This window comes from Thalia democratica, chromosome 1, assembly GCF_965202585.1.
Source record: "Thalia democratica chromosome 1, ktThaDemo2.hap1.1, whole genome shotgun sequence".
Classification (NCBI taxonomy): Eukaryota; Metazoa; Chordata; class Thaliacea; order Salpida; family Salpidae; genus Thalia; species Thalia democratica.
Genome location: NC_139165.1, coordinates 81,220,296 through 81,231,796, shown reverse-complemented (window position 1 = coordinate 81,231,796; position 11,501 = coordinate 81,220,296).

Genomic DNA, 11,501 nt, shown 5'->3' with positions numbered 1-11,501 from the left:
AGCCTAAAAGTAAAAGATTTTTGATGAATTAAGCAATAAAGTTTTATATATGGTGAAAACACATTACATATTTTCTATAATGAGTTTTAGTAGGTTTTGTTTGAGCTAAATTTATTTTGAATGTTATTAATAAACTTAAAAACAATTGATGGAGTAAATACTGCATTAAGATCAGCAATTTTATAGGTTAAACTAGTATTGTACATTGAATAACTAATGTTGTAGGATAATTAGACTATAGCTCATTTTAGTGTTTATGTTTATACTTGTTTTCGTTTCAGATTTTACATTGTTAATAAATTATTAAACTAAATTGACAAGGAGTTATTCTTCATGTAAAATCTTATCAACAATCTGAGAAAATTAAAAAGGTTGTAGTAAAGTGCCCAATCCGTGGATGCGAGTTCCAGACGCCAGATCTATCCGGTGATGTTGTGAGTAGCCTTCTCAACCTCCACAAAGTGGAGCATCAGCAAAATTCTGAGTTATCAAATAATGGAGTAATGCCAAATGCACCTCGATTGATTCAACCTAGGGTTGACCGGGGGAACAGCCAAGAGACATGGCTTGCTTTCATTCGGAGATGGGAGGCATTCAAGATTGGTTCGAATATAAGCAACCAAAATGCAAGCATACAGTTTTTTCAGTGTGCGCAGGACAAGCTTGGCGATCTTATGTTAGCAAGTGATCCTTGACTGATGGCCAAATCAGAAAGTTACGTTGCTAAACTGATGGAGTCGATTGCAGTCATAAAAGTTGCTATTGGTGTAAAGAGAGCAGAACTTATGAACCTACATCAGGACCATGATGAACCGTTTAGAACATTTACCACACGTGTACGAAGCAAAGCAGAAACCTGCAATTTCACTACAGTCAGTGAGTGTGACTGTGGGAAAAGCAATGTGACGAGCTACACAGAAGAAGCAATAAAAGACGTGATGCTCGCTGGCGTTAGGGATGATGACATAAGAAGAGAAGTTCTCAGTACTGAAGATATCTTATCCAGGTCATCATTTGATATAATTTCCTTTATTGAAAGTAAAGAAATGGGACACCATGCAACTGAGAATTCGCGGACCATATCTGCAGTCTCTTCCTTTCAACGTCAGAAGAAGGGACGTGTCCATATGAGAGATAAGTCCCAACATGTTCCGTACCAGAACTGTAAAAGGTTTTCTATCCTTTCAACGAAAAAGGTAACCAAAATAAAAAGCCTTTCAGATATTGTCTATCTTGTTGGCGTAGTCGATCAAAAAGGGTTAATGCTGTTCAAATCCAAGCTGATCGTTCTGATTTTATGCAACAAGATACCCAAATAATGTCACTACACGCAAGTGAAAGAATCATGTTGAATAACACCATATTCAGCAAGAAGTCCTTGCGTAAAGCCAAGGCAACGACTGATCATCCTCGTGCATAAGTCAAGATTGCTAGACATGGCACAAACAAGTTTGCATGGGTAAGTGCTTTAGCTGATACTGGAGCACAGTCGAACCTTTGGGGGTGGAAAAACTTTAAGGAGGCTGGTTTTTGTAAGAAGGATTTAATGCCTGTATCCATCACAATTCGGGCTGCCAATAAAATTCCTATTTACATTCTAGGGGCTTTTAAAGCGACTTTTAGCGGAATGTCTCCAAAGAAGGAGGTTATCAGATGTGATGGAATTGTTTATGTAAGCAATTCAGTGACCGGATTCTTTATCTCCAATTAAATCATGGTTGACCTTCTGATTATTAATAAGGATTTTCCCACCATTGGATCTCAACTGCCTTATCAGCATTCTGAAGTTGCTGTAAGTTCAAATGAAAATGATCCGAATAGACTGGACTAGCATAAAGATGTGAACTGTTATTGCCCACCAAGGAGTAGAGTGCCAGACCGACCGAACAAACTCCCGTTTGAGGCAACAAATACAAACGTGAGCAAAATGCGTGATTGGCTTTTAGAAAGGTACACAGCTTCAACGTTTAATGTATGTCCACATAAATTACTCCAGCAAATGAGTGGGCCTCCACTTGAGATACATTTGGAGAATGATGCTAAACCACATGCTTGTCAAAAACCAGCTCACGTGCCAATTCATTGGCCGAAGCAGGTTGAAGCAGATCTCATTCGAGATGTGAGGTTGGGTGTCTTGGAACGTGTCCCATTTGGTGAAACTGAAAGCTGGTGTCACCGCATGGTGGTCACAAGGAAACAGAATGGGTCACCTTGGAGAGCAGTAGATCTCTCACCACTTAACAAGTATTGCAAGAGGGAGACGTGCGCTACAGATACTTCTTTTAAACTAGCGCGCAGAATTCAAAAGGAAACGTTCAAGACTGTAACAGACGCATGGAACGGGTATCATGGAGTTCCACTGAGAGAAAGAGATAAACACCTCACTACATTTATCACTCCGTTTAACAGGTTCCGATATACTAGAGCACCTCAAGGCTTTGTATCATCTGGTGATGGTTACAATCGACGATTTGCAGCTATTTTATCTGATTTTGAAAGAAAGGAGAGGTGTGTTAATGACACCATGTTTTTTGATTTAGAATTAGAGTGTCACTGGTGGCGAACAATAGATTTTCTGTCAAAAGTTGGCAATGCAGGTATCATTCTAAATCCCAAAAAGTTCCAATTTTGTCAAAAGTCCGTTGACTTTGCTGGATTTAGAATTTCTGATGAACGTATAGTACCTTTGCCCAAATTTTTGGATTCCATTCGCAATTTCCCAACCCCAAAGTCTGCCACAGATATACGCAGCTGGTTTGGTCTGATAAATCAAGTCGCAAATTATGCCAAACTTCGTAAAGTTATGGCACCGTTTAGAGATTTTCTTAGTCCAAAATGTAATTTATGTGGACAGAAAAATTAAACCAATCATTTAATGAATCAAAAAAGATAATCATTGACGCAATAAAGAGCGGTGTTCAAATTTTTGATCTTGGGAAACTGACTTGTCTTAGACCAGACTGGTCAAAGCAAGGATTGGGCTACTTCCTTATGCAGAAATACTGCAAATGCAATAGCCGGTTACCAGATTGCTGTACCACCGGCTGGAAAGTGACGCTTGCAGGTTCAAGGTTTCTGAATGGGGCAGAAAAGAATTATGCTGCCATAGAAGGGGAGTCGCTTGCTATTGCTTGGTCATTAGAACAGACAAAGTATTTCACTAAGGGCTGCAAAGATCTTGTGGTTTTTACAGATCATAAACCACTGGTAAAGATTTTTGGTGATCGCACCTTAAACGAAATTCACAACACGCGCATTTTTAGGCTGAAACAACGTACTTTGCCATGGCTTTTTCAAGTGCATTACATGCCAGGTAAAACTAATCTAGCGGCAGATGCTGCATCGCGTTATCCAAGCTCGATTAATGAAGATAATTCACATGATAATGATTTGACTGACGAACCACTTCTAATTGCTTCATTGGGTAATGAAGTATGCCATTCAATGGCAATCACTTGGGAGGAAATTGTAGAAGAGACACTAAATGACAAAGTTCTTTCAAGAGTATCCAGGTGTATTGAGGAAGGTCGAAACTTGAAACATGATTAATCTTTTTCAGCGTATTTTAGATACGATGGTGCATTGTACTTAAGTGATGGGTCTATACTTTACAAGGACAGAGTAGTAATCCCCGTCAGTTTACGATATCGGGTCCTCAAGAAGTTACACTCGGCGCACCAAGGAGTCACATCAATGCTGAGTCGTGCCCAACAGATTGTCTTCTGGTCTGGTATTACACAAGACATTAAAGCAATTCGGGCCAATTGTCAAAGCTGCAACCGCAATTCACCTTCTCAACCATCATTGCCACAAGAAGCATCTGATCCTCCTACAAAACCTTTTGAAAAAATATTCGCGGATTTCTTCCAGTTTGCCGGAAACAATTTTTTGGTAGTCGGTGACAGGTTGTTGGGTTGGTCGGAAATACTTTCCTCAACCAGCGGAACCTCTCAGGCAGGTTCGCGTGGGTTGATTAAGTGCCTCCGAGATTTGTTTTTCAGGTTTGGAGTACCCGAGGAAATATCAAGTGATGGTGGACGTCCAGTGCAACAAAGGAATTCCTTAAAACCTGGGATGTTACGCATCAAATATCTTCAGCTTACTATCCAAGATCAAACGGTAAAGCGGAAGTAGCGGTCAAACAGGCAAAAAGGTTGCTAAGATCAAATGTTGACGCTTCAGGAAGTCTGGACAATGACAAGTTTTTAAGTGCGTTGCTCCATCTGAGAAATACTCCTGATAGCGATTGTCAAGCGTCTCCAGCCGAGATCATATATGGACGTCAGCTGCAAGATAGTTTCTCATTCTTGAACAAACTTGACAAATTCTCCAATCCTAATGTGCGACCCATGTGGAGAAAAGCATGGAAGCTTAAAGAAGAGGCGCTCCGTACAAGATTTGTTAAGAATTCTGAATTACTTAACCAAAGAGCCAGGGATTAGCGACCTCTCTATGTTGGCAATAGGTGTCTACTACAGAACCAGAGTGGCACTCATCCACGTAAATGGGACAGAAGCGGAGTGATAATGAAGGTGCTTCCACATGATCAGTATGTAGTCAGAGTTGATGGTTCACGGAGACTTACTCGGAGGAACAGAAAATTTTTAAGGATGTACAACCAAGCCTCAACAAGCATTGAAGCAAAAACTTCCCATGGTTGGAGCTGTAATCTACCAAGCTCACATGAGTGCAATGTTGGTCCTCAACGTCCTGATTCTTCTGTAAAGATTACAGAGGATTTCAATAGTGCCAATGGAATGGTTGAAACCTCATTGGAAAACCAATGAGGTTGAAGCGCATCATGAAGAAGTTGAGGAAGAGTACATTCCTACTCCTATAGTTCCCAAAGAAAATAAGGTGCCGCTTGCTTTGCGTAGGTTGAAAGACTTCAATGCGCCAGGGAGGCTTGAGAGTGGAGTACTCCAAAGTAGAAATCACCGTAAGTGAAGTCTGTTTGTTCCTGTTTATACAAAAGTTTGTGCTGAGTGTTCAATTGATGCTGATAGTGACGATTGCTAAGCCAGGAAGGATTCAGCGTGGAATTGCATGAATTTAATTTGTTTTGGATTTATTTAGTGCGTTTTATTGCAGTTTTGTTTTTCTTTAAATAAATCCCTTGTTTAAAGATTTTTTTTAAAGTCAATTGAGCTTTTTTTAATGCATAAAATTTAGTTTCATCTTAGTAAAAAATTTTTGTTACTTGTTTAAATCCCCTCTTGACGAGCAATGTCATTGCCTTAAACTTGTTATTATCTTTAATGAGCTGGAGGGGATGTAGGATAATTAGACTATAGCTCATTATAGTGTTTATGTTTATACTTGTTTTCGTTTCAGGTTTTACATTGTTAATAAATCAATAAACTAAATTGACAAGGAGTTATTCTTCAAATGTTACTTTTATTTAAGGTTTGAACTTATACATTTATAAATGCTTTGTAGTTAATTCATAATATAAACAAGGTTGCTACACACTTAGGCTTCTCATGATATTCTGAATTTTAGTGATCTCAGTTCAATTTAAACATGTTTAAAATTTTTAAAGTAAGGTAAATTACTAATGCTCACTCAGACAACTTATTCAAATTTCCTTAGAATTTTCAGTATTTTTTTTATAATTTAAAACTTCTGTTTTATGCATAACAATAAGTGATTAGCCAATTAGCAATGTGCTGATTATGATTGGCTGTAAGGCTTCATTTTGATATTCAAAACTTAATATCAGGGAATCATTACCAATGCATTACACCATCACAGTTGTGAAAAGTTTACAAGTATCACATCACAGTAGTGACGAGTTTACAACTACAACATTACAGTTGTGAGAAGTTTACAACTATCACATCACAGTAGTTAGGAGCTACAACTATCACATCACAGTAGTGAGAAGTTTACAGCTATCACATCACAGTAGCTGGTGTGGAGAAAGACCTTTCGGTCATCGAGCCTCACACCTCACATTTTATAAGTCTATTTGAGCAGTTTTAATTAAAACAATAAAAAAAACTTAAATCAATAAAAAATCAATATGAGTATTTATTAGTTTTATTTTAAAGTAATATTAATTCAATTAACTTAAACTGGATTAATTTTAATAGAAAAAATTGTTGTGCACTTTTTTCATACCCATTTCTGCCAATGGAAACCATAGTCTACTATGAGCACCACACAATCTCCTCCCCTTAGATTTCAATTTTTACGATCATATACGTTCACATTTTTCTCGTTGCTCTTTTTACAACAACAACCACGAAAAATGCAATATAAAGTTTCATAATAACATAAAAAGGGAAAAGTCGTAGAAATGCAGTGACAAAAAAATATACATCTCATCTTTGAATATAAGAATAAGTTAAGACATGAGTATAAAACAAAAACTGTACATTATACTATACTTTAATAATATATGTAAATTTTCTTAGTATGTGCTTTAATTTAAAATAAAATATATTTTGAAAAAAAAAATTATATAATAAACTTTTTATATATGTTATTGCTTAATTATGATTGCTAATTTTCACAAATATAATTGTAGTAAAAACTCAAGTATTTGTAAATACATACCTAAAAAGAATTCATACTTTTAATGTACAAATATATTCTTAAGAAAACAGATATCTAACAAACTGAAAAAAAAAGAAACCAAACCTATAACAAAACAACTAACAGGTCGGAATTTAGTTAAGTAAAAAAGAAACTAAGCAAACCTATTTATAGCCACCTAGTCAATGGAGACAAAGCAGTACAACTAAATCCCAAATTTAAAAAACAAAACTAAGCCATCTCTGCCCACACCCAGATACTTACGAATAACATTCAAAAGTTTGCTATGATATTTTTTAAGGTTAGGTCCGGCTAATATCATTTTAATTGTGATATTATTTATTTAATTTGAACTTTTTGTTTTTTGTTTTCGTTTTGCAAGTTATCTTTAAACCAGGGCTTCCCAAAATGGGCGATATCGTCCCCCTAGGGGTGATTTTAGCAAGTCGGGAGGCGAATTTTAGTAAAGGGGTGAATAGAGGGGGGAGGACAATAACTAGTAAGGGGGAAAATAGGGGGCTATTTTATTATTTTGAGCAGTCATAAAATTTTACTTTCTATCTTTTTATTTTACTAATTTTAGCTTACCATTAAATACTTGACCCTGAGGTGAAACTATAAGAAAAAAAGTCCATTTTGTTTACGTAAAGTATAGATTTCATTCCAAACAGGTAGATAAGAATAAAGAGTTTTTTAGAAAACGTTGAGACGGGAAAACTAAACAGTGTAAAATCACAAACATTTTCAAGAAATCAACACAAAGTATTGAATATGGACAATTAGCTTTTAATTATCTGTTTCTCATAATTTATTTTTAGTTTAAAGGCTAGTATTATTAATAAACATTATTTTTTAACTATAAAATGTAGCAACGTAAAAAAAATGACGTACTTATGTGAAATCATTTTTTTTGTCAATTTTTAAATAATCAGTATGTTATTTTAAAACAATCGATAAAAACATTCTGATTTTTATTTTTCTTTAATGTTCAAAAAAGTATTATTTTAGTATGCATTTATTTATTTTTGGTTTTTGTATTAATACTAATAATATTTAAGTGTTGTGAGAGTTATAACTGTTATAGATATTTAATAAGTTTCTTAATGTACTCGACTATGTTTATAAAAAACCTTTAAATTGTTATTATATGTAATATTTTCTTTTATAAAGTTTCTTAAAGATGCGTTTTCGAAGCACATACCATCTTTGCATATTCAGCATTAGCTAATACCAAAAGCAATTAATGTTTTTCGTTACTTTTTGGTAGCAATAAAAAAACAAAAAAAACTTGATAAAAGAAATAAATTGTTATTTAACTTTTACAAAATTTTCTCAAACTTTTTTCAGAACTTTTTTTTTTAATAACATAACATTGAAACTTACTGTTCGTTTTATCAAAAACAACTTTTCATGATAGTTTGTTTGTCAGTTAAAATAGGTTTAACGTTATATATTTTAAAAAAATCTTAAAAAGTAAAAATTGCTTGAAAAGTTTTAATATGAAACAAAATGTGTTTTAATTTGTATAATTGTAAGATATTTTTCTTATAAATCGTGCTTAACTTTTTAACGTTGAAAGTGTTAAGTTATATTACCTGATTTAAACTAAAAATTTTACGAACACCAATGACAAAGTAAATGTGTATGTTTAAATATTTTCAATTGTTAATTGAAAACTGTGCATAAAATCAATAAACATTTTTGTTATAACATTCTGTTGATAAAGTGAAAAAAACTTGTAATTATTTTTTAAGCATACTTACTATCGTTACGTATTATTAAAAAATAATTTTGAAGTTATTTTTTGTTACTCCTTTTCTTTACTTAAAATCTTTCACATAAATATTTCTTTTAAAGTTTTTAATCTATTTTTAAGACTAATGTTATAGTGTGCAATTCAAAAACTTATTTTTTATTATGAAAATATTTTAGAATAAAGCTAAAAGTATCCTAATTATAATTTTTTAATTGAATATTTTTCGCTTAAGCAAACTTGTTAGTTTAAAGGTTTTTCTTAACAAACATTAGCCTATAATATAATAAAACTAATGGAATTTTGCTTAATAACATTTTTGTAAAGCGTATTGAACAAACGTACGAAACTTTATTCATGTTATAATCGAATATAAATACACATTGTTTATAAAGTATTAACTATTAAATCAAATTTTTATCTACACACAATATATATATATATACTTATGCATGACAATTAAAGTTTAAAACCAGTAATTTAAATACAGTGCTGTATGTACTGAAAACATTAAATCAATTACAACGTATAAAGTAAGTTATATAAGTATCTTTTTATTGTTCTGGTTATTGATTTATTTTCTACTAAAAAAAGTAACAAATCGACTTTTATAAGTATTACAACTTTTTTAACTACTAAATAGTTCGAGTTATTTTTTATAATACTGATTAGTTTGATAAACAAAAGAACAACGATGTACTATCTTGTTTTACATTTTTTCGTGATATCTCTTTTAACCCATGAAATAGATAATAAGATGAAGAGATACAAAAAAAAAATTAAGTTAAAGTAACGAAAAAAATGAGAAGCATAAGCATATTTTTAACTCAGTTTATTAAATCCTTATATCAATATTTATAATTAATTAATTTAGAATTAATACATTTTGTTTTCAATACTTTATCGAAATCAATTATAAGTAGATGTTCAAAAAAAAATTAATGTTTTAAAACTAGTTTAATTTTTTTTATATGTACCATTTACAAGAAACTTTGTAGAGGTTGCTGATTTTATTTTTTATTTTTTGTTTTTTATTTTATCCAAAAATGTTTTCAAAACTATAGTTTTGAGTTTACTATAGTAACGAGTTTTTTTCATGTGATAAGTGTTCAATGAGTTTGAAAATACTCATTTAGAAAAACAGTTTAAAAATCGCTATAAATTATGAACTATGAATGAATTTAAATTTATAAAGACTTTAAAGCTTAGCAAGCAAAATATATGCAAAGATGCACTAATTAATAAATTACACCTTTTTAGTTGCACATGCTGTCAAAACCTTGACAAAGAACAAAACTATAAAGTTTCGAAACGATGTAAATAAAGCGAACTCTACAGCCTGGAATCAACATTGATTGAGGAAAATCGACCTAAGTTACATACGCAATTAACATTAAGTGGAAAAGCAAATTGTTAAGTATAAAAACTATAAGCAATTTATTAATCAACATATCTTTACTTAAGCTTTACTTGCTAAACTCTAAAACTAGTATTTACTTATATTAATTCATACGTCATGATTTTAACTTATTTTTTAACGTTTTTAATAACTAAATATCCAAACATTTAGAAATTCATTAAACACTTATCACTTGAAAATGATACTGAGTGTAGTTTCAAACGTCTACAATTCAAAAACTAATATATTTTAAAAATAAAGTGTTCTAATTAATGAAACTTTTACGGTAATAAATAAAAACATATGTCAGAAGCAACTAATTTCAAGCTTACTAAAAAATACTATATTCTAAAAATTTTTTAGCTATATCAAAAAATTTGAAATTTTGCAAAAAAAAAAAAGTTTTTGAGAATAGTAGTTTAATTTAAAAACACTTCTATAGTTTTTTCAAAGTATAAATTACCTTTAGAGTTGTGGACCCTAAAATTTTTCTAAAAAATTGGTATTGTTTGAATTAGTTCGAATTTGAATTGTCGTGAACTCGTTATACTTGTGTTTTAAAATCATTATTGACTAAAAAAAGTTGTTCTAAAGCGAATTAAGATTGTTCTATCTAAAGCTAAGTAAACATTTATTTAATGAAGTGGCTTGTAGTTTTTAAGGCTTCTTAGTTTTAATTGTTATAACTCATTTAAAGGTGTTTATAAGATGTTTGAAAGATTAAAAATTAATTTTATTACAAACACCATCGTCATGTTTCTAAGATATTTAAAAAATAAATCTTTTAAACTTAAATTTGTAGTCATAGTTGCAATTAATTTTAATTTGATACAAGTATAAACCTCGTTTTCAAATATTTAGTTTGTTGAACAAAAAATGATTAAAAACTATGTTAAAAGCTATAAAAGCGATTGAATTAGTCGAAAAGATTAAGATTAAAAGAAAAGATAAACTCAAAACTAGCCTATATCACAGGCTTTAGTTGTAAAAAATTTAAACTTATACCTTAATAATTATGTACTATATTATTATCTTTTTTTTTATAATTTAAGGCTACAGATTAAGAAAAGATTAATTATAATTAGTTAAAATTAATTAATTTTTATAACAATCTGATAAAACAAATTTAATTATAATTAAGACTTAATTGGATAAATTGCATCACTTTTTCTAACAGCTGCTGAGATAACATGTAGTTTTTAGACTATGTTTTTATAGTAAATACTATTTATACTTAAAAGAATAAAATTGCAATAAAACAGCTGAGTCAGCAATTAATCTAATATCATTCACCACTAAAGTCACAAAAGAGCTGTTAGAAAATTTTAATAAAATATTATAGTTTGTGATAGAAAGATTTTTAATTGAAAAGATTCCAATTGATACTGATTAAAATTAATTTTATTGTATTTTAGTGCAAGACAAGCATTTTTTATCATGGATTTTGTTTAGTACAGCATTTTTTTATGAATGTTTTTGTTTATCTATATGTAGTTTTTGTTATAAAAGTCTCATCTAAAGTAACTAATACTAGGATAGTAAAAACATTTGTTATTTAAAAAACATATATAATACTACGATCATGTGTTTTTGATATTGTTATATTTTCCAATAAATTGGAAGTTAGACAAACCTATAAAAAAAAATTTCATACATTTAGTGTTTTGCAACATAATTGTTTAGTTCATGTTTGGTACATGTTCAATGAATTTAAGTTCTAATTAATATTTGGTACGGATTTAATTATTTTAAATTGACTTAATTTTAAATTTTGCCTACACAGCAAAATCTATATTTCAAATGATTTTG